The sequence below is a fragment of the Chionomys nivalis genome, chromosome 3, assembly GCF_950005125.1.
Source record: "Chionomys nivalis chromosome 3, mChiNiv1.1, whole genome shotgun sequence".
Taxonomy (NCBI): Eukaryota; Metazoa; Chordata; class Mammalia; order Rodentia; family Cricetidae; genus Chionomys; species Chionomys nivalis.
Window position 1 is genome coordinate 22,123,452 of NC_080088.1, and position 25,425 is coordinate 22,148,876.

The 25,425-nt window shown below is 37.4% G+C and overlaps 1 long non-coding RNA gene across 1 annotated transcript in view; it reads right to left on the reverse strand.

Moving 5' to 3' along the window:
* LOC130871651 (uncharacterized) overlaps positions 1-25,425 on the reverse strand; it is a 131,768-nt gene that overhangs the window by 80,082 nt on the left and 26,261 nt on the right. Inside the window, exon 2 of the long non-coding RNA XR_009056849.1 lies at positions 9,252-9,310. This is a non-coding gene — a long non-coding RNA (uncharacterized LOC130871651). The remainder of the gene's footprint in view (positions 1-9,251; positions 9,311-25,425) is intronic.

Genomic DNA, 25,425 nt, shown 5'->3' on the forward strand with positions numbered 1-25,425 from the left:
CCCAGCATTCTGTTCTGTCTACTCCACCCACATAAGTGCTGGCCTATCAAATGGGCTAAGGCAGTTTCTTTATTAACCAGTGAAAGTAACTCCTCCATCAGTACTGAGTGAGGTTAACCCAGAATCAGACAAACTAGCATCGCATAGTTTCTCTCATATATGGATCCTAGCTTTGGCTCCAGAATTGGTCTGTTTGATTTGAAGCATCTGTAGAATCCAGAGAACTACAAAGGGCCACAGAGGAGGGAGCTAAGGAAGGGGAAATAGTAGAACACAGTGTGTATAAACCGGGGAAAGGGAGTAATGGGAGGGGGTCTTTAAGTGGGGGAGGGGAAAACAGAGGGGTTTTAAGGGAGCAATAACTAACATCAAGGATGTTTGGAAAACAATATAAAAACTTCCTACTTTATAAGCTAACCAAAAATATATATAATAATTGTAACAAAAAAGTCTGAATAGTGGTATTGTATTCAGGGGAAAACGCTCCTCTCAGAAGCCAAAAAAAAACTATAGAAAAAAATCAGCAATGCTGCTATGAACATAGTTGAGCATATACTTTTGTTGTATGTTAGGGCATCTCTTGGGTATATTCCCAATAGTGGTATTGCTGGGTCGAGAGGTAGGTTGAACCCGACTTTCCTGAGAAACCGCCACACTGCTTTCCAAAGTGGTTGCACAAGTTTGCATTCCCACCAGCAATGGATGAGAGTGCCCCTTTCTCCACAACCTCTCCAGCAGAGGCTATCATTGGTGTTTTTGATTTTAGCCATTCTGACCGGTGTAAGATGGTATCTTAATGTTGTCTTGATTTGCATTTCCCTGATTGCTAAGGAAGTTGAGCACAATCTTAAGTGTCTTTTGGCCATTTGAACTTCTTCTGTTGAAAAGTCTCTGTTCAGCAATGAGGACTACTGAGAACTGAAGAACAATGGCAATGGGTTCTTGATCCTATTGCACGTAATGGCTTTGTGGGAGCCCAGGTAGTTTGGATGCTCACCTTAATAGACCTGGATGGAGGTGGGTGGTCCTTGGACCTCCCACAGGGCAGAGAAACCTGCTTGCTCTTTGGGCTGAGGAGGAAGGAAGACTCGATTGGGGGAGGGGGAGGGAATGGGAGGTGGTGGCGGGGAAGAGGCAGAAATCTTTAATAATTAAATAAATTAATTAATAAAAGAAAAAAAAATAAAATATATAAAAAAAAATCAGCAGTCTTATCTAGTTATGAACCCTATGAGCTATAATACTAATTGTTTAACAAGGCTTGTCTATTGATATGATAACAGCATGAATGTTATTGAAGTAACCCATTACATTATGTTACACAGGATGGAACTCATGCTTGGTACTGTGAACCTGGCTAAGAAGCCATAGCTAGGAAAGTCATAGGCCTGGGGGAAGAATCAACTGCTTTGTTCTGTTAAATAGACAAAGTATCAAGCTCCCTTCTAACTACTTGTCTTTCTACCCATTGATTAGTGTGTATCTCATCCTTCATCAGAGAAGATTATTTTTCAGTGGATTGTAGTTGATACAAAGACCCACAACTTGACAAAGTGGAGAGTATAAATGGTTGGAATGCATAACTCTAACTGGAACATGTATATCATTACTACATGCTCCAAAAGCTCAAGGGACATTACAGAAAGGGGGACAGAATGGGGTCTAAGCAACACAGATGGAGGGAGAGGGGGATGTTCCAAAGCAGGGTCTTTTGAACACAAGTCATCTAATGTACTCATGAATTCATTGTATTGTTATCTAAATAAGATTGGGCACGTCATCATTTCATAATGAAAGTATAAGGTTTTGTAAGGTTGTACCCCTACCTAAGGAACTATGGATAGATAATCATAGCTGAGATATATGGTATCATTTTCTTTAGTGCTGTAACCTCAGAAGGGCTGCCGATGCTCCAGTAAATAACCTCACATGCATGTTCATTCAGAAAACCTCATTTAAATTCAGTAGGTCACACATACAAAGTCATGAAAATAGAACGGAATTTGAAGAAAGGAGGGTGAGAGGGATGAGAGGGACTAAAATTCATTATATACATGTATATAATTGTCAAAACATAAAATAGATCATTTTAAAGAAGTGAGTTAGTGGAAATGAATAGAGCTTAGAAGCATTACCCCTAGAAGGAACTGAAAAATTAATTAGCTTTCCTAAGAGTCAGTTGTTGTCTCCAGGTTCTGGATATTACAAATAATGCTGCTATGAACATAGTTGAGCAAATGTCCTTGTAATATGATTGCACATCCTTTGGGTATATCTCCAAGAGTGACATTGCTGGGTCTTAAGGTAGGTTGATTTCCCAACTGCTCTCCTGTTGGGGGCTGGAGACCCTTGGCCCTTTGACTTTTTTGCCGGCTTCAGACAATTTGCCTGTTGGAGTGAACGGAGTAAACTCGTTTTCCTGTGCCTGCAGCTGCTCTGAGCACGAGACCCTCATGAGTTCCTGATGGCAAGGGAGTGGTTTCTGGTGGGTTTTACTGCTAAAAATCCCAAGAGCTGGGGCGTGGCTATAAGCTAAGGATCCCTGTATAAGCTTCCCTGGAGCATAATAAAGTTGGGATTCTTGTTTCAAGGATGACCCGTGTCTCTTTGTGTGTATGTGTTTAAATCTCCAGTCCCTTTCTCTGCTCGCATACCGTCCAGTAGTACAGGCGCTACCCCCTCCCCTGTAATCAGATTGGTGACTATCTTGTCATTACAGAACCTTCATTCAGCAACTGACGAAAGCAGATGCAGAGATTCACAGCCAGCGAAGCACTGGATCTCTGCATCCCAGAGCTCCCGAAGCCCAGTCAAAGAGAAGAGGAGTGATAATATGAGCAAGACAATGATGGGGATACCCACTGAGGCATCTTACCTGAGCTAATGGGAGCTCACTGTCTCTGAACTGACAGCAGGGAAACCAGCATTTGACAAAACTAGGCCCTCTGAATGTGGCTAACAGTGGTATAGCCGGGGCAGTCCGTAAGGCTACTGGCAGTAGAACTAGGATTTTTCTCTAATACTTGAACTAGCTTTTCGGAGACCATTCTCTTTGGAGGGATACATACCTCAGCCTAGATATGGTGAGGAGGGCCTTGGTCCTGCCTCAAAGTGATGAGCTAGACTTTGTTGACTCGCCATGGGAAGCCTTACCATTCTAAGGAGTGGATGGGAGGTGGGGTGGGAGAGGTGAAGGGAGCAGGAGGAGGGGAGGGAGTGGAAACTGAAATTAGTATGTAAAACAAAGAAAGATTGTTTAAAAATAAATTAATTAAAAAAATAAAAGAAGATTTATAAGGCTATCCATATAATGTGGTTAGCTATCTACAGTGAGGCCAATCCTCTCCATTTCTCTATCCTGTTGTCATTGAGCCAGGGATCCTTCCTAGACTATTATGCTGGTAATTCCCAGTCTTCATAATAGCAACATAGCTTTTTTCTCCAAAATATAGCCCAGCCACAGATATTTTGTTATAGCCAATATCAAATGGACCAAAAGAGCAAATATCTATATATTATCCTCCCAGTGAATGGGGAGATAGTTAATTCTGAATACTTAAAATTTTTCCTTAGGTTCACAAATATCCCTAAAGATGCTATAATTTTCCTTCTCACCCCCTTTTTTTGTTTGAATGAATGCTTTGCCATACCCTATAAAATCTTCAAAAAATGTTGGAGGTCTAGAAATACGACAAAGTAAACAAACCTGAAAACTTTCAATAACACGTTACCTCCAGGAAACCAATTCAAAGTTTCCATGCAGTGAGTCCATTCATTATGAGTCCCACAAACTGGACTGTGGAGATTGGGTAACCCAACTTTGTACAGCATAGTTTGAAATAATTCTGAGCTAAGGAAATGTAGTTTATTACACAGCAAATATTTGACCTTTTGTGCAGATGCTGTTTCCTCAACATGGCTGCAGGAATGACAAGAGCAACAGAAGGTTGGTGAAGCCAGTGAGTGCTATTTACATCTTGAAAAAAATGAAGGCAAATTGCAGGAGTGCTGAGCAGGAAGCTGAAACTTCCTGGACAATAGATCTTCACCTCCTCACCAGGGGTTTTTGGTTGTTTCCTCAAGCAAAACGCACACTGGAGGGGGCATCATTCACCTCCTGTCAAACTGTTTTCAGAGGCTTTGTTTGTGACCAAAGGAGGAAATGCAGGTCCTTCAGGTGTGTCCCAACTCCGGAAAGGACAGGGAGGGAGGATTTTTCATGGCCTCTAGCCAGGAGAACTTGAAACACAGCATTAACCCTGACCACAGAGGACCTAGGGGTTGTTGATAAGCGTGGGATGGACTCACAAAATCACTCATGTATATGCCTGTATTATACTTAAGTTTCTGCCACAATGAATTGGTTATTATTCATAATGTCCTTCTGTGGCCATCCCTGGTATAGTTTAATAGACCATGTCACCTTCACAACTGTCCTGTCTGCTTGTTGTGCTCAGTGCCCTGCAAATACTTCCATGTCTGAGAGCTTTTCAATGTTTTATTTTTATTTCTTCTTTGAAAAGTCTGTACATTTCCAGAGAGAATTTAATCATAACTCTCCCTCAGGTCCAATCTCCAATTCCCTTCCAGTCCCCCATATAACACATCCAGACTTCATGCCCTCCTTGGTTAGTTTATTTTTAACTCACAATTACAATTAGCATATAGGTTTGGGTTTATTTCTACCCCTGGCCACACTCCTAATGAAAAGTGACCCTCCTTTTCCCAGCAGTCAACAGCCAATAGTTCTTCAGTTAGAGTGAAGCCTCAGGACCTCCCTAGTCTATGTCTAAACTTGGTTGGCTTTATTTTAACTGTATCTTGGGAAGGTAAGCACAGCTACTGTGAGTTCATGTGTGCAACAGCCAGGTCAAGTCGAAAAAATAGTATTTCCCTTCTTCTGTGATGTTCCCTGAGCTGGGGGAGAGTGGATTTGGATGTCTCACCTGCTACTGAGCCTTCATGATCACTTCATTTCATCAGTTTGAACAGCCATGCATTTCTCACTGCAATAAGAAGCTTCTCTGACCAAGTTTGAAGCAACACACATTTATGAATTCAAACAGGAATATTGAGAAGACAGTTTGACTACATGACCATTTAAAAAAACATTGATATGATCATCCCAAGGATCTATGATTTCTCTAGTCATTTTTGACTATGTGAACAGTATTAGGTATGAATTCCCTCCTGTGCAGCAGGCCTCAAATCCCATCAAGAGAGTGATTGTGACTATAGCACTAGTAGGTCCTTATTACATTATGCAGCATCCAGACATGGTAAGACCACTGATTCCTCTTCACCCACAGAAGCCTACACAGCACCTTCCAGTACTATGAAAGATTTTCCTGATTATATCAAGTTTGATTTCTTGTTCTGTAACCAAAGAGTGTGGTGTATTCAGTATTAGTCTTATTATTGAGTTATGGTGGACAATCAAGAACAACATGAATAGCCTGTATTGTTTTGAGTGTCACAGGGGCCTCTGTGACCAAACATTTGTAGGGAGAAAACCAATGTTTAGCATTGAAATATTTAATAACTCATGTTATCTTAAAACAAAACTGTTCACTAAAGTTAGATGTTTCTGTTCAAATTCCTTTAAAATTTTTTATTTTTAGTTAGCTTACAGGGTTTCAGGAGACCTCATGGCACATCCTAGTTTTGGTTAACCCAGACTTTAGGCCTCCTTTTCTCCATCCCCTTTCTCAGTTCCTGCTTGAGCCTTTTGCTCTCAGTATTTTTCCATTGCTCTGTTGTATCGCATATGTTCTACTGTTCCCTCTTACATTTTTATTTGGATTGCAAAGCAGCAGTTCCCCACGTAGCTTCCTCGTATGTATTTCATTGTGCTTAAATCGTCCCTTGACCCCTCATCTCTTCATTTTCATCTTTTTATTTCCCATTAGAACCCTCGTGGGCCCAGTACATCTCCATTCTACTTTCATTTTACCCCGCTGTCCTACCTCCCTCATAAGTATGTACCCTTGGCATAGGCCTGTTTTCACTTTCCGAGATTCCACATGTACCCCATGTTATACAACACAGAAACTTGAAGCTAGATCCTCACATGAGTGAGCATGCAACATTTGTCCCTTGGGGCCTGAGTTATCTCACTAGGTATAATTTTTTCCAAATCCATCCACTTAGCTGCAGATCTCGTGGTTCCAATTTTCTTTACACCAGAGCAATATTCCTTTGTGTATATGTGCCACATTTGCATCATTCATTCTTCAGTCAATGATTATCTAGGAGATCATTTCTTAGGTGTTTGTGAATAGGCAGTAATGAACGTGGCTATGCAAGGAGTTCTGCAATAAAAGTCTTTGGGGTACATGTCAAGGAGTGGTACAGTTCTGTCATACGTGAATATATTTCTCATACGTCCATAGATTTCCAGAGTGGCACACTGTTTACACACCTATCAAGAGAGAATAAAGTTTGCCTCTCCTGCACTCGAGCCAGTGCTTGCTGTCATTTGAAGATGGTCATGCAGACTGGAATGATTTGCATCTTCAGCACATTTTACTCTGCATTGCCAGTCTGTCAAGGGATACTGAGCACTGTTTCAAAGGCTCACTAGTCATCTGTGTTTCCTCATAAGGGACTTTCCTTTTGGTTCCACAATTCATTTCTATTGGGTTGTTTCATTGGCATTTAGTTTGTGAGTTCTTTGTATCACAGCCTTTAATCCAAGCATGCTTTGTTATTTGAAAAAGGACAACTTTGTGCTGGTATGGTTTTTTCCTACTCACTAGTAAAGTAGTGACTTTCCGCCAACAGCAGAAGATGGTTAGATCTGAAATACCTAGCACTGTTAGTTATCAACTGTCCCAAGAAGGCACGAGCGTTAGGCAAATCCATATTACCAGCAGATAGTGCCAAGACTCTCAGGGCAGGTGCAAGCGCACCTTAGTCCTCATGCCACCTCCTAAAATGATAAAAGACTAAGAATTCAAGTGGAGGTGCAGAGGCAGCCTTCCCTTTGGGGTGATAATGGCCTTCTCAGAAAAATACTTATGTGTAAGTAAAACCATATGTTCCTCCATCACAATGGATTAGGAGCATGTGCCTCTGCTGAAGCAAACAATTGTCATTCCCATTGGCCTTGAGCCAGACCTAGAGAGTGCTTGTAGACATATGTGTGTTCAGTTGGGCCCAGTCCATTTAAAGAAGGATTGCTATGCTCATTTGGCTTCCGCCTTTCATCAATTCAATACAACATCTGCTGGCATGCTTGTGAGTTTCAGGTACAAAAGGTAGGCATGTTGAGAACGGAGAGCATCTTCTCCCTCCCTCCCAAGGCTTTGGGTCCTGGCCATGGGAGATGGTGGCAAAAAGCCAGACATGGAAGCCAGAACATCACAGGGAGGAGAAGTCCCTGTATTATACTAATGTCTAACTAGCATAAGTATAATTCACTCAAAGTTAGATGCCACTACTAAAGTCATAGATTAGTTACATTTCAATTCCAGAATATTCTTTTAGGATCATCATAAACCAAGGCATAAGATACCAAGAAGTTTAACATACCTCCAGGAAATCCCTGCATTTTAGTTCTTTGATTCAATTTAAACAGCCACAATTCAAAGTAAGAATTATACCTGACATGAGTCATGTTTCTTTTTTTATCTAAAGTTCATAGCATTTACACTGACCAAAGTAAATGGAAGGAATCAGCATAGAATGGCCTAACATCAGCAATGAAGCTACAGAGCAAGAGCTCACCATGGAGACACACTGCCCATGCCATCCCCAAGTCTGTAGCACCTACAGCGCTATCAGAGCAAGTGGCTACGTCCCTTGTGTCCTTCCCAAAGCAGTAACTCTATAGCTCTGGCTTCTGACATCTATGAAGAAGGCTTGTTTTGTTTCAAAGCAAGCATTTGTTTAATATTTTTATATATGTGCATGTGTGTGTGTCTGTGCGTAAGTTGTGTTGTCTGTACCAGAACACCACTTGCTCTCAGATCTCAGATGCCAGAGAACATCTTAAGCCCTAGAACTGAAGTAATTACAAGCTGCGTGAGGTGGGAACTGTGAACCAAACCCAGGTTCTCTGTAAGAACAGTAAGTTCTCTTGACCCTGTTCTATCTCTCCAGCTCTAAGAGGAAGGTTATCTTAGAGCCGTGGCCAGTCTTATTATTATTACATACATAAATCACACATATATGCTGAGAACATTAGCTTTAGAAACAAAAGGCACCCACATATGCCCTACTTTTATCTTCTTCTTGATAGTATTAATGTCCTCCATAGAATTGGTTATTAAATTAGCACCGGCAACAGGAGACAGCGGTATTTCTGATGCTTACAGCCATTTGCATCACATTCTGCTCAGTCACCTCTCCTCACTCTTCTTATTCCTTTCCTTTGTGGGTTTGAATTTCATACCCACCCCATATGTTCCTGAACATTGACTTGTGCTGCAATTAAAGTTCAAAAAGAAAACAAACGGATACAGTAACAACTAAACTTTTATTCCACCATTTTTTTACTTAAAAAAAAAACAACAATAGACGAGGGACAAAAGGACATATGCAGCACCCGAGGCCCGGGGTGCCCATATGATTAGCCATATGTGTCACCCCTCTAGACTACTTCTGAAATCATTGGAACCTCCAGGCTTCATTGGAAAATAGATCTACAAATTCTTTTATGACTACACATGGCGATGTAAAAATCAAATGAGATTATGTGTATGAAACAGTTGTATAAACTGTGAAGTGAGGTAAAACCCTGAATTCTTACTATGCTCAAATGCGTAACTCTTACCCAGAAGAAGAGTGAGATGACAGCGGAAGGTGATTAGTTAGAAGTGTAAAGATAAAAGCAATAAAATTGTTTGTAGGAACTAAATCAAAATCATGATAACATCAGCAATAAGAATGTTTAATGTGATCCTATTTACATTGCTGCTGAAGTAGAAGAGTGCCTGGGCGGCATTTGAATTTTGAACCACTGTCAATATACTGTTGATTTAACACCTAAAGTTTGTTTGACTAACAAATATCACAGATGCTAAGCTAATTTTGAGAAACCATAATACCACCTTCTGATGACCCCCAATCTCTTCTTTATGTTTTAAATTTCATTTTCTATTCATTGCGCACTGCTTTCAAGGTTACAAGGAAGGGAATAGAAAGGATGAGTCAATTCTGAATATTCCTGCCAGAAAAACAAATACTGAATTGATGATTGTTCAGAAGTGTCACACGTGAAAACAAGTGAGGTAATTTTTCTGACCTACTTGGTATTTTGAAAGCCTTCGGCTTCTTTGGGTTTTCTTTGTTAAAGTACAGCAAGAACCTGAAAGAGAATAGCAACCAAATTAAAGAGTTAAGTAAATAAAGAAGGGCTGTGAGAATGGGGCAATCTTACCCACAAGAAAACAAAGTAACTTGCATGGCAAAAGGTCAAGGGAAGACAGGAGATTTTGAATCAGCTTATACCTCAAGCAAAGGACAAAGAATCATGTATTAATGATCAGACTAGTAGATTTATTGCTGTAAAAGAAAATGCATAGGGGCATGTCAATTATCAAATTTTATTTGAGTGTGGAAAGGTCCCATCTTGAAGAAATAACTTGAGAATCATGGGTATGCCATCTTGTTTGATATGGATGCCCAAGTCACTTCTATTCTGTGCCCCTACCACTACCATAAAGGACAGAAACAGAAACAAATACATTGTAAGAAATCCCACAACATTCACAAAATATTAAAGAGTAATAAACAGTGTAAAATAAAGTTAGGTTTCACAAAATAAATACGTTTCATTTAATTGCTAAAAAATCCCAAACATCATAGAAATATAAGCCTGATGGTATTATAAACAGTAACGCCCAAAAGCATGACTGCCAGGAGACTGCTTAATGATATTTCATCAAGAATATCATAACTTCCATGTTTCTGCACAGTGGGTAATTTATTTTCATTTTGGACACCATGCAGGAAATGTTTCTTCCTGCCAAAGAAGATGTACAGCTCCCCTTCCCTCCCCAGTGTAGCTGAGACCGCTGCTACCACAGAGAAGAGTTGCCAAGCAGAGCACAGATCCAGACGGAAGATTGGAACATGAGATGAGTGTCACAGCATCACATGGCCACAGAGAGCATTCGCTGAGACCTTGATAAAAATCAAGTGTTCCAAAGGAAATCATCTGAGCGAGTTACAGTACCTGGAATACTCTGGTTAAAGATGTAAACATAAAGTAAAAAGTAACTGCAGAATAATAGTGGTAGATATCATACTGAGGACCACTTGGGAAAACTGAATTCCATGTCACCTAGCAAAAGAATTTAATCCAAGGGTGCCTTCTCAGATGATGTGAGATTATTTTTAGTTCTTCAGAAAAATGTGGTAGATATCTCTGAATGACTTTAACACAGGAATACACATATATGTAGGTCAGAAAAGAGAAAAATAAAAAAGTCATGTACAAAGAGTCCCTAATAAATACTAGAAGACAGGAATTGTTCAGGTGTCTCCAGTAGTTTGGAGAGTTTAGTTTATGTTCCCATTTTTGGGAATACTTCTCTAAATGATTAAACTTCAGAAAAGAAGAAAACAAAACACTGTCATGTTCATATCATGTAACTTTTATGGGTTTGACAAAATAAAATTATGCTCAACCAATAAATTAGTTATATAAAGTAGCTCTCTGTGATAAAATAGAAGTACAAAGGGAAAATCCACAGGGGCATACCAATTGTTCATCAATTCTTTGACAGAAACCAACAGTTCTTTATTAATCAAAAGGTACAAGAGCACCAGAAAGAATTCACTTTACATGAACAAAAAAATTGATAGTATGAGACAAACAAGAAAACAATCAGATCTCTTAAAAGAAAACCTACACAGTATTGCAAAAGGACATACTATTTTTCCACATAGGAAGAGTCAACTGAATTAATACAAAATTTCTTCCCAGCTTTAAATAAATTCAATGGTATTCAAAACAGAAGCATAATGTAATTTTGGTTTTGTTTCTTGAAATAGAAAAGGCACAAAGGTTATGAAAATATTGAGATAGAATAACAAGAACCCATGCAACCTGTCAGATATTCAAATGCATTTCCTTGTTGTTGTGAAAATTAAGTCTGAAATAAATGCAAGAACAGACAAGTAAGTCAGCACACCACAATAAAGTTCAGAAAAAATACAAGTATATATCAGAACCTATAGATGATCAATCTGACATTACCAATTACTGGGAAATAGACATTTTGCTCAATAAATAGAATTAAGAAAATTAGTTATCATAGAAAAAAAATAGTTTGACTCTATAACATAATAAATGATAGAATACAATAAAAGTTAAGTAATACTCGAAAGAAAAATGAGAGAAAAAATTTATAATAGAAGCAATACAGGTCAAAACACAGCACAATTCAGGTATCAGCTTGCAAACTGATAAATATTCTAATATTCTTCCATATTTTTGGTGGAGGCACAAATAATATCACATATGCACATATAATATTCCAGTAATTTTATTTCTAAGATTCAATTTTATGAATATTTAGTAAGAATGTGATTCAAGATTATAAGCCAGGAAACGAAAATCTGCAAGGAGTAATTAAATCATGATACAGTTACAGAATGGAACACTGTGCAGACATTAAAAAGAATCAGGAAATTAACTCCAAATGTGTTCTCAATATACTGCTAAAAGCCTGATGTAAGGGCTGGACAGATGACTCATCAGTTAATAGCACTGAATTCTCTTATATAGGACCAGGGTTCAATTCCCAGAACCCTCAAGGTATCACACAATCATATGTAAGTCCAGTTGCATAGCACACAGAAATACACTCAAGCATATATCCACAAAAATAAAAGAAATAAAATTAAAACAAAACTCTAAGAGAGATCTTCCCATTATTATGCACGCTGCTACTGTGGGTAATATTGGTTAATACAGGGAGAGCAATAGGATTAACTGATGCTGCCCCTCCTCAACTACTAATGTAACTACAATTTCAATTGTCTTTTTCTCCAGAAAAGAACATCATTTAGGACAAAGAAGTGTGGCTGTAATTCTGATGGATGATGGCCATGAAAGACTGACAGATTTTAGAACTAAAAACCAGCATTAAGATATTAAACTCTTTTCCCTTTACTAACTGAAAACAAAGTACCTTCTACACTCGTGGCAGGTTCTACCCTTCCCTCCAAGGCTGACTCCTGACAGTTTAGCGAGAATTTTCAAATCCATACCTAAGTTGTGAATGAATACAAGGCTGGAGAGAATAAAAACAAAAGAGATAAAAATAATTGCCTATACAAGAAGAAAAGACACTTATAACAATCCTCAAAATTATTCAGGTAGATATTTCATCCAAGAAATATAAATAGATTATAGAAAATGTATTGCCTGTTTCATGAAACTAAATAAAATAAATACAAAACTTCATTGGGTGAAAATCTCAAAGAATTAAGAAAAATATTATTTAAAACAACAAAAACAAGTACAAAAATGCCATAACATATGACTTCAATAACCAGAGGAAGATAAACGCATTGAAAGAAGTCATAGAAAAAAATTCCAAGAACATATCAAAAATACCTGGATTAAAAATGGGAAAAGAAACAGAGAAAAGAAATGTGTTCAAAGATCAACATGCATGTAATTCTATCCTAAGAAGACAGCAGCACACAGAATAAAAATGCCTCTGAAAAATGTTCAAAATTTATAATTACCAGATAATTCTCCAGTAATTACAATGAAGAAGAGTTGAAAGTAAACAGTAGGTAAAGAATATTTTGGTGATTAAAATGCTGATATTCTAAGTGTTTTAAATTTTCCAAACACTGTAAAAGAAAAATTCAATGACATATTATGTCTTCCATGTGGCTTCTAGACTATAAGCCACACTAAAAAAAACAATACAGTATTTAGCTATACATGAAGTATTTGTATGAATAAGGTGGATCAAATCAGCTACTAAAATGAAGTACTTTTGAAACTGTCACAATAAACAACAAAGCAAAGATTATTGGAGAAGCACAGCTTGTAAACAAGATATAAACAAAATGGAACCTCAGTAGAGAAAAACATACTCACCGTGTCTAGCAAGCACCCTGAGAGCAGGTGTACACCACAGCACCCTGGACTAAACTATCACTGAGAATAACGCAATGTGTGGTAGAATTATGTCTATGCATCAGTATGGCATGGCTGCCTAAAACTTTTACTGTTGAGATCGTTCCTGGTTTAGGACAGTGCCAAAGCACTAGAAACTAATGCCCTTGGTAGGATGAGTGAGGGACAAAGGTGTTCGGCCCATAAATAGTGCAACACCAAGAATAAACAGAACTTGGTGACGGGAAGCACTCAGGATGGATGGTATCTACAGCCTTTCCTGCCTCATGCCCAGTCCAGCATAAGGGCAGCTTAGAGTTGGTAGGGAAAGAAACCTAGAAAGCCGTCATAGGCTTTGACAAGGGCAGAGTTTTATTCCCATGTTGCAGATAATATTTGTATTAGGCAAAGATGTGCTACATTTGTTTATGCTGAAGAATACTGCTTTAAATGTCTAAAAGTGTGTTACTTATGTTTATGTTTCATTTGTTTAATTATGAAAAGCTGTTTTACTCTACCTATCTAAGGCACCCGATTGGTCTAAAAGAGAACTGAACATCCAACAGCTAGGCAGAAGAGTGATGGGCTAGGCAGACAGGCAGAAAGATAGGAGAATCGAGACACAAGATCCTTCTTGGGAGCTCACCAAGGCCAGCTGGACTGGGACTGAATAAGCATGGGATGAAACCGGACTCTCTGAACATGGCGGACAATGAAAGCTGATGAGAAGCCAAGGACAATGGCACTAGGTTTCGATCCTAATACATGAACTGGCTTTGTGGGAGCCTAGCCTGTTTGGATGCTCACCTTCCTGGACCTAGATAGAAGTGGGAGGACCTTGGACTTCCCGCAGGGCAGGGAATTTGGACTGCTCTTCAGTACCTAGAGGGAGGAAGAATGGAGTGGGGGGAGGGGAGAGGAGTGGGGAGAGGGGGAGGGGAGTGGGGGAGGGGGCAATATGTGGGAGGAGGGGGAGGGAAATGGGAAACGGGGAGGAGGCAGAAATTTTAAGTAAAAAAGAATAAAATAAAGAAAAAAAGAAGAGTAACAAATACAAATTAGAAATTCAATATTTTGCATAATAAGTCTACCCAAAAATAATCTTCAAATTCTGTGACATCTCTATCCAAAACTACAATTCTTTTATTTTTAATTTTTTAAATGACTATTTTTATATTTTATTTTATTGTTAATAAAATGCATGTGTGTAAAAAAAAAGAAGAAGAAGAAAAGGAAGAGGGAATAAGGTAAATTCCTGGGGCAAGAAGTCAGGCAGATGCCAGAGAGAGACATAGAGAAGCAGTGAAAGTAAGATATACAGAAGTAAGAAAGGTAATAAGCCCTGAGTTACAAGGTAGATAAAGAGAAACAGGTTAACTGAAGTTAAAAGAGATAGTAAGAAATGTGCCTATGTTAGGCTGAGCATTCAAAACTAGTAATCAGTCTCTGTGTATTGGTTTGGGTGCTTGTTAGTGGCCCAAAAGAAAAAGCCTGGTACATTTTCCTCATTAATAAATACAGTAGAAAGTACATAGACCTGGCTATAGCAAGCAACAGGCAATAGTGAGAAACACGGGGTGTTATTTGGATTGTCTCCCTGAACCGATGGATTCTTAGATAAGGGCTTCTTTATTCAATAAGAGAAAATTGAGTTCAGATTCTCACTTTGATAACTTAAAAATATACCTGAAAGTTCTTTGATGTTTCTTCCATTACAAAGTAGGAGTCCAAGTTCCTCCACCTTGAGTACACAACAATTCTTCCAGCGAACAAGAATAACCATGAAGCTGCATGGATTTTCAGTCTAGGTGAGATAAAAGAGCGAAGAAAACATGCCCAGCTCTCTCCATCTTGGGACACATATGGCTTGGAACTGTGAACTACCATGTAAGAACTTCAAAGACCTTAAAATCATTTGAGTTCTTTATTCTTTGAATCTTCCTGGCTCAGGAGCAATGAATAAATATGACATCATGTGACTCAAAAGTCTCAGATGAACACAGTTAATCACAGATCTGTGAAAGACGAAAATAAAATATGTGGTGGTTTTAAGAGCCAAGATACTGTTTAGAGATCGTTTGTTAGGTGTCAATAAATAATCAGAATGCTTGTGTATTAATTACAGTCCCCATTCCTCCTACAAAATATCTTACAAAAGCAACTTAAAGGAGGAGTTTATTGTGAGGCACCGTTTGAAGGTGCAGTCTACTCTCCGGGGAACCCATGGTGGCAAGAGCAGAATCAATTGTGTCAGCAAACAGAGGAGGCAGGAGGTTTTTCCCATTTTTGCATAATTAGGAAGCAAAAAATGCTGGGGTCACTTCTCAGTCAGCCCTGGACCCCATCCAAAGCATCCAGAGTCAATCTTTTTATTTCAACTAAAACTTCCTAAAATATTCTCATGGTCATGTCCACAGGTTCGATTCCTAGGAGTTTCTAAATCCTGTCTAGTTGAGTTCAGAGAAATGGCTCATCTGGTAAAGGTGCTTATCATTAAACTCGAGGACCTGAGTTCGATCCCTCCATCTTGCTTTGTGGCCTCCCATATGAAATAAAATAAATGTATCTTTATAAAATCCTGTCAAGATTAATAATCACAGTTGGTATTCAGAAGTAATTTATAAATAAAGTCACATAAATATACAAAGTCATCAATAGAAATCATTATATTTGCCATGGAATTATCTTAAAATTTACCATATTATACTGTATTGAAAATTAAGTCAGAAATAAATGTTACTAATTTATAAACATACAGTGGACATGCTTCTTAGAATATATTCCTCATAATCACATACAATCCTTGTAGATCTCTAGTGGGAAAAAGGACCTAGGAGCTTCTGGCTGGGCATCTTCAGCTTTCAGGTATGATTTTATGCCGTAGTTTTATGGCCCTGAGCACACCACTGGACTGTGCTACTTCTGCTATCCTCAAGGTGACAACAGCAACCAAATCACCTCCCCAATGTCAAATTTCAAAGAACGAATGTAATAGAAAAATGAAAAGCCCTACTAAGTTATTGCTCATAAATTTACCACATTGGAGAGAAGCTTTACCATACACAGGGACTCAGAGTAAGCATCCTCAGGCTTAAAAAATCATGCCAAAGTTTAGATAACTTTGTTTTGTAAGGATAGTTGTAACAGGAAGGCCGCTTGTTTGTCCCAGCTGCCCAGAACTGAAATAATCACACAGAAACCATATCCATTAAAACATTGTTTGGCCCATTAGCTAACCCATCTCTATTCATCTGTATATTGCCACATGGCAGTGGCTTACTGGCAAAGATTCAGCATGTCTGACTCTGACAACTCCATGGTGTCTCGCTCTGACTCTGCCCCCTTCTTCCCAGCATTTCGTTCCATCTTCCCAACCTACCTAAGTTCTGCCCTATCAACAGGCCAAGCCAGTTTCTTTATTCATTAATGGTAATCTCAGCACACAGGTAGCTTTGAGGTGTGCTGGCCAGGTACTTTATGATCTGTGTTTATAATGAAACTCATTGTTATAATTATAATCTTCATAATTATACTGGATTTGTTGGGTTCGGGCATAGAAGTATTGTTTTTATCACAGTATGTCAAGTATACTAACAGTATGATCTATGACTGTCCACATGACTTTGACAACTGTACTAAGCTAACTGTCACAAGGCATGCTCACTGTAGGGTAGCCTTTCTTTGTCCTGTACTGCATGCTTTGGAAAGAAGTTCTTATAAGCAGCTCATACTTTGCTGAGGCATAATGCTTTTGTTTCTTTAAGGAAGGATTATCTACATAAGTTATTCAGAATTCTACATGGAAAACACATCCCCTCTAATTGATGGACTGATTGACTTAGTAATTTATCATTGTCAATTCTATTTTGTCAGTATTATCTAATACTATGTTATATCACCTCTCAAATGAATCCAGCTATTCCAATTGATTCCTGCATGCTTTTATCCATACACGACAGTATGTATATGGGATTACTGTATTCTTTAGACTCATCTTCTGTATTTCCTGCCAAAAGCTAGAGCTAATCATTTCACTAAAGAGTTCTAATTATCTTGAAGCTGTGCTTTCATGAAAACATGTCATATATTTAAGCATCCTGGCTGTACAACAGAATAAAAGAAACATTTTGAAATTACTTATATATTATATGCAGAAGGAAAACTGATAATAATCTGGTAAATAATACACTGTAAATCTGAAGAAATTGACACCATGGAAATTAAATGATAATACATAAAGATTTTATTATAAAGGCTTCATTGACACTAGTTGTTACATCTTAGAATATATGCCTCCAACAGACTCAGGCTTTGAAAGTTTATCCATCCCATCATTGGTCTTCATCTTTGAGGAGACTGTAGATCTTACAGGAATTGTGTATTAAATTTATAAAAGCAACTATCATGTTCTACTTCATCTTTCTTCTAAATACCTTGATATACATATATGCTGGCAGAGGTTGACTTTCATTTATTTCAATTGGATGAGTGTATTATATTCAATAAAGAAAAAAAATGTTTCCATGGGTATCAATTTTTTGAACTTTTTTGTTATAGCTTATACATTTTGGAAAATATTTTGAAAAATATTTCTGTGTTACAAACATGGAAATAAAAAATCAACCTTTGAAGGCTATGTGTATCTTACATTTTCCTGGACTGTTAAATTACTATTTCAAGCATATCAGTATATATACCCACCAGCAATATTTCTGAGTTTCTAGAAAATTATATCTTGCCAAGACTTGTATTACCTGACTATTTTTGTTCAGCTGATATGTGTGAAATGATATTTCAATTTGGTTTAATTTGCACTTCCTAATTAGTAGTTAGCTTGAATAGCTAGCTTTGCAGTCTACTGGGCATTAAATTCTCTCTGATAAGTTCTCACCAGTGTCCTTTGACTATTCTTTTCTTGCAAAGTTTGTGAGTACTTTTTCTTGTATTAACATTTTATTCTTTATATATTACCATCTTTTGTTGATTATAAGAGTTACTTATTTTAAATGGTTATTGTATTTACTCAAGGTACATCACATGACTTTTTATGTAATATAGTAAAATAGCTATTATTGTCAAGCAAATTGACATAGCTATTATCTGTTACCCTTTTTTTGTAAAAAGAAAATCATCTAAGCAATCTCATTAAATTCTGACTATATAATAGAGGAGTATAATACAATTCTTAACCATAGATCTGACTTACCCATTCTGTAACCTTACACATCTTATATAACTATAACATTGTACCTTGCGACTTCCTCTTTCACCTCTTTCCTCTCTTTCCTTATCAATGGAGATTACAGTACTTTTGACTATCTATCTGTTTCACAGTTTTAGATTCCACAGGTAAGGAAGATAAATAATTTCCTGTCCCAGATTTATTTCACATAGAATAAGGTCCACAACTTTAGTCCATATTGTTTCTAATGGGATAGCCACTTTCTTTCTAATATCAAATATTCTATAACATGTGTCTTAATTTGTGAACTTGTCTTTCTATTTACAACACTTGTGGCTGTTTACATGGTTTTCTATTGTGAATTCCAAGGCAGTAAATATGGAAGCAAGAATATCACTGTGTTGATTTAGTTTGGATAACCCTAGAAAGACAATTACGGGACTATAAAACAGTTCCATTTTTAAAGCTCTGAGGATCTTGCACACAGACTTTTGTAAATTCTTAAGAATTCACTTCTCACAGTCTCACCAGCACCTGTTATCTACTATGTTTTCACTAATAGCTATTATACTGTGCATAAAATGTAATATCATTATGATTTGAAAGCATTTCCTTAAGAATTAGATATATTCAATAACTTCACATATCTGGCAGCTATTTCAATTAATTTCTATGAAATATATTTTAAGTAAAATGTAATTACATCACTTTTCCCTTTTACTTACCTCCAGCCCCCCATGTGCCATATTCTCAAATAGACAGTCACTTTTGTTGATTATTATTGTTAAATACAAACATGCACACAACTATATGCACGGATGAATAAATACAACTTGCTAAGTATGTTTTTGTTGTTTGAATATATGTGATTTCAAGGAGGACTGCTTTGCACTAAAAAACCATCCAGGGGCTCATGCCTGGGAGAGGCTAATTCTCCCTCTCCCAGTAGTCATTAGAGTTTATAGTTCTTTGTATAAGTGTAGGACCCTCTAAGACATTAGCATGTTCACTTGACCACAATCCATCTAAGCCATATCCAACATTCAAGCCAAATTTGCTATGTTCATATCAAATGCAGAAGTAGAAAAAGAAGTTAATATACATAAACATCATCACAAAAATACAAAAATATGAAAGATCAAGGCAATATCTCCCAAATATCTCAATCCTAGAAATGTATGCCAATATAAATTATCCAGATAAACTCACAACACTTAATTTAAAAGAGAAAACATACACTTCATCAAAAAATTCTGGGAGTTTAAATGAGACACATAAAAATAGTTCAGTGAACTTAATGAGAATAAATTTAATGATAATAAACACCTTAATTTTCCCAGGACAGGAAAGCACATACAAGATTGACAGAAATGATGAAGATAGCCAAGACTTGAAAGCATTATTCAATAAAAAAAAAAGATTGAAGATAACCCTAGCTTAAATGAAGATAGAACTGAAAAAAATCAAGGGAGCACCTTACAAGTAGAATGAATCAAACAGAAAATAGGCCATTAGGGTTCAAAGGTAAGGTAGAGCATCCAGATAAAGTACATGAGTTCTTCATAACTGAAGAACATAAAAAATTAATAAAACACACAGGAAAGAAACATATAGGAAATGTGCAACGCCATGAAAAGACCAAATTTTCACATATCAGGAATAGATGAGGGAAAAGAATTCTATGTCAGGGGCACAGAGCGGATCTTAGAACAGGTTGATAGAAGAAAATTTCCACAAACTAAGGAAAGACATACCCATACAGATACAACAAGACTCAGTCACCAGGTATTCAGGGCAAGAAAAGAAACTCCCCAAAGCATGTCACAGTTAAAACATTAAGTATATGGGAAAACAACAACAAAAATAGTATTGAAAGCTGGAGGGAAAAAGTCTCACAGAAAGGAAAACCCATCAGAAAAACAACTGACTTCTCAACAGAAACTTTCAAAGACAAAAGATTGAAGCAATGCATTCCAAATCCTTAAAAAAAAAAAAAAAAAAAGACGATCAACTCAGACTAACGTAGCTAGCAAAACTACCATCAATAGTTGAAGGATAAAGAAAAACTGTCCATGATACAAAAACCCTGAGCATATTAAACTCAGCAGACAAAAATCTAAAGACACTACAGGAAGAATTTTTGAAGCTGACAATCAGAATGAGCAAAGCCATGTGATTATAGAATAAAAACACATAAAGCTATAGTTACTGAAACACAAGGTACTGAGAATTAAACTAATAACACCAAAAATCAACAACATGATGATTACAATCAACGTACCTTTCAATAATAACTTAAAATATTAGTGGCCTAAAGTTCTACTTAAAAGATGAGGCATAAATGCCATTATTTCTTGTTCTCTGCTTCACGATGACTAATTTCACTGACTCTCAACACATGATGTCAATAAGCAATTGTGTACCCCTGTCGTCATATCTGAATTGACAGAATAGACTATGCAGTGATTTGAACAAGAAATATTTCCCATAGGCATATACTTTTGAACACTAGGTCTCCCATTGGTAGCAGTATTTGAGAAGTGATGGAACTTGCTGAAGGGAATTCATCACTTATAGCAAGGCTTGAATGTTTGTAGCCTCACCCAACTTCCAGTTCACTCTCTGTTTCCTGAAATGGATGCAGATGGGATTTTTCAACTTTCTACCCTGGCCATATGCCGTCATGCCTCCACCACTATTGTGAAATCTCCCATTAAAAAGACTTGTTCTGAAAAATTGTAGGTGAAGTTTAAAAGCAATAAGCTAACTTTTGGCAAAGGAAATTTCAAAACAGTATAGCATTCAGGTTGTGTCCTGATCACCACTCACTGCTCTTCTCTGGGTTCCAACGAAGGGAGGGACAGTGGAGAAAACAGACTGGAAAGTGTGCAGCTTGGTGAGGAAATGAGCACGAGCCAGTCTAAATTGTGAAGAAGATGGGTGAGTAAGGCAACTGCAAATGTTTAAGAAATAAGAACAATTAAGGTGAGAGCTCATGCTCTGCACTAGGAAAATGGGAAAGATTTTATGAGAGTAAAATTCCACCCATTGAAGGTCCCAGATTGTATAAATGCAAACTCAGTTGAGAGAGAAGGAATTAAACACGCCACTGAAGGACTCTTGTGATTAACCCATGGGAGTGTATTCTCATGTTTACCAATGGAGATACACAGGCCAATTCATCTGTGTTATAAGGAGGACGAACTACATCTTAAACTAGAAAAATAACTGCTCACGATCATCAAGAGGGTGTTGGGTTTGATGGTATTCAAAGTCTAAGCGAAAGGGGATCATGGGACATGGGAACCTGTATCTCAGTTCCAGAGCGGCAGTGAGACTATGCAAATGGGATCATATTCCTTCCGAAGACGCTGTGAAAGGGCCTTTTTTTTTTTTTTGGTTTTTTCGAGACAGGGTTTCTCTGTGGTTTTGGAGCCTGTCCTGGAACTAGCTCTTGTAGACCAGGCTGGTCTCGAACTCACAGAGATCCACCTGCCTCTGCCTCCCAAGTGCTGGGATTAAAGGCGTGTGCCACCACCGCCCGGCAAAAGGGCCTTCTTTTAATCTATGAAGATGAGGGCTAAATTGTCACAGAGATTCCAGAACTTTGGAAATATACGGAGCATGAGATATCTTCAAAGGAAAGTTGCAGACATGCAGTTGATCTGGCCTAAGGAAGAGATCCCATCTGAGGCAGGCAGCAGAGCTGGAGGGAGAGGACTACCCCAGAATTGTGGAGCCTAGTTTATGCCACTAAGAGCCCGAAACCTGAAAATGGAGATGCAGGATGCAATGCTTTTCCTTCTGGGTATCAGTCTGCTTTAATCTAGCCTTTCCTGTCTATACATTCATTCCTCACTTCTGGAAAAGAAATGTTTATTCTATGCTATTGGATACTGGAAGTATGTTACCTATGCTTCTGTCCTCTATGAGAGCACATTTAACATGTAGCTCTGGGCCTCAGAGGAATCCTCACACTTCTGGCTTCTGACCAATGTTCAATCTGTTAAGACTTGCAGAGTTTAGAGAGGTGACCTAAGAGCATTTTGTATCACGCGATGGCCACGAGCCTTTTGAGGTACTAGTGGTAGAACGTTATGAAATAAAGTGATGTGGTGTGTGTTGCACTGAAAAGGGGTCAATGGCTAACCTTTGTTGTCAATTTGATTGAATTTAGAATCAACTAAGAGCTACAACTTGGTCATGTCAATGGATGTTTGCAGAGAAGTTTAATCAAGAAGAAAATTAAATCATTTCCTTCTGACTTTATTTCTTCCTCCAATTTTCCTTTAATTTTTCCATTCCATCAGGTGTGAGGTTTGTATTTTTTAGCTTTATTTAAACATAGGCATTTATCACTATCAATTTTGCTTTTAAGACAATTTTTGTTGCGGCCACATAGGTTTTGGTATATTGGTTTTCTACCTTTGTCTCAAGGCTTTAAAATTTTTCTCTATGAATCATTTTCTTCAAGAACATGTTATTGAGTAATCCTTACAAATTTATGAATTTTCAAGTTTCCTTCTATAATCTATTTCCAATTTCATAACATTGTGGTTGGAAAATATACCTTAATACAATTTTAGTTTCTTAAACTTATTGACTTATTTTATGACCCATTATCATTTCTCTCTGAGAATGTTGGATGTTAGTGTCTGCATTTTATGTATGCTTCTTCTAGCCTACTGTTAAAGTCCAACATTTCCTTATTGATTTTCTGTTGAAGGAGCTGCGGGCTGCGTTCCTGCCACCCAGCTCCGGGCCACCTGGCTAGCTTATGCCCCAAAATAACAACACACAAACTGTATTCTTTTAAACACTGCCTGGCCCATTTCTATTAATGTGTATAGCACCTTGAGGTGCGCTTACCAGGAAGATTCTAGCCTACATCCATCTTGGTTCGGAGCTTCATCGCGTCTGGCTCTGAGAGGAGCTGCCCTGCATCTGAGCTCACTTCCTCTTCCTCCCAGCATTCTCTTCTGTTTACTCCACCCACCTATGTTCTAACCTATGAGGGCCAAGCGGTTTCTTTATTAATTAACCAATGACCTTCCTCCATCAATTTTCTGTCTGAAAGATTCATCCACTGTCAAAGCATCAAAGTTCACTATACTACTCTGCTGTTAATTTTTCCTTATATTTGAGTTGTATATTTAAAAGATCTGGTGTTAGAGCATATATCATTTCAATTATAATATTTTTTGCTAAATCATCACCAGTAACTTTTGTCTCTTCAGAATTTTGTTTTAAGTCTATTTTGTCTGATAAGTGTAGCTCTTTTTTCAATTAGTTATCGTTTGCATTAAATATCTTTTTATACTACTTACTTTCAAGCTGTGTATTTTTAAATTAGTGTGATTCTCTTGTAGGCTGCACCACATCAGCCCAATAGTAAATGTCATATAAAAGTTACCAATTGTTCATTTATGTATCTGCATTCTTTTGTTCCGAGATTGTAAGATGCATCCATATGGTTGGAATTAGAGGTGTTCATTCTTTTATAGCTAATTATTTTCATTTTGGTGATCATATTTCAGTTTGTTTTTGTTTGTTTTTGTAGTGCAGTATTACTAGATAGACCAAACTGGCCTCAAACTTATGATCCTCCACTAAAAGTCTTTAATGGAGTGCTGGGAAATATAGGCATATGCGATCACACCTGAGACAGTTGATTTAAAATGATAGAAATATAATTTAATATATTTATTGCTATTGATAGTACTGAATGTATATATATTCTTGGCTGTAGCATGACCATTAATTTAGAATAGATACTGCTACTACGTTTGCTAAGTATCACAATTTACATTTTCAACAGCACAGAGGTAATATTGAAATCCAACATCCAAATTTGACAAGTCCTTTAAATTTTAGTCAGTGTTCAAAAATACCAGCATCATTGTTCTATGAAATATCTATATCCCCTTATTATCCTGAGATTATTTGCAAAATTTACCTCTAACTCCTGTATGCAGCTGATTTATAATGTTTCTTACAACACTAATCTAAGCAAATTTTTATAAATGTCTATTTTATTTTTTACATTGAGCCTTTTTAAATGTAAAAGTAGTTTTATATATAGTGAGATGTATGTATCTAGACATATATTTTCACAGATACTTTTAAATTTCTAAGACCACTTATTGAATAATCCTTTCACATTGTATTGATGCAAGTGTTGTATTAGCTGCAGTGAGCTACGTTCCTGGGCACCTGGCCGCCCACACGGCTAGCTTTATACCCGAAATAATTACACAGAAACTGTATTCTTTTAAACACTGCTTGGCCCATTAGTTTTAACCTCTTATTGGCTAGCTCTTACATATTGATCTAACCCATTTCTAATATTCTGTGTAGTACCATGAGCTGGCTTACCAGGAAAGATCTTAACCTGCGTCTGTCTGGAGTGGGAGAATCATGGCGACTGCCCGACCTGGCTTTCTTTCTCCCAGAATTCTGTTCTATTTACTCCGCCTACCTAATTTTCTGTCCTATCAAAGGCCAAGCAGTTTCTTTATTAATTAACCAATGAAAGCAACAGATAGATATAAGACCCACCTCATACATGCAAGGATATGCTGTTTTAATGAGAATACTTTACTAGAAATTTTTTAAAATAAAAAATATCAGAAAACATTAGAGTAGGGAAAGCAATCCTACATACATCTAAGAAGTTAGTGTACTCATTTGGAAATTCATTTGATTGTGTTTTCTTTTTAAGTTTTCATTTCATTAATGTTTTAATGTTATTACATTATTCTTTTAGATTTACATTTATCGCGTGCTTCTGTTATCTTCTGATGCTACTGTCTTAGTTAGGGTTTTTGTTGCTCTGAGAAGACACCATGACCATGGCAACTCTTATAAGGAAAACATTTAATTGGGGTGGCTTGCTTAGAGTTTCACAGGTAGGCCTGATGCTGGCTACATCTTGATATGCAGGCTGTAGGATGTTGACTGACACTGGACAGTATCCTGAGCATAGGAAACCTCAAAGCCTCCTTCCACAGTGGCATATTTCCTCCAACAAGGCCATTCCTACTCAAAAAAACCCCACAAGTTCCAATAGTATCACTCCTTTGGTTCTATTTTCTTTCAAATCACTACAACTCCTTATTTATGTGTATAAAAATATTTTGTATTTTACTTAATTCTT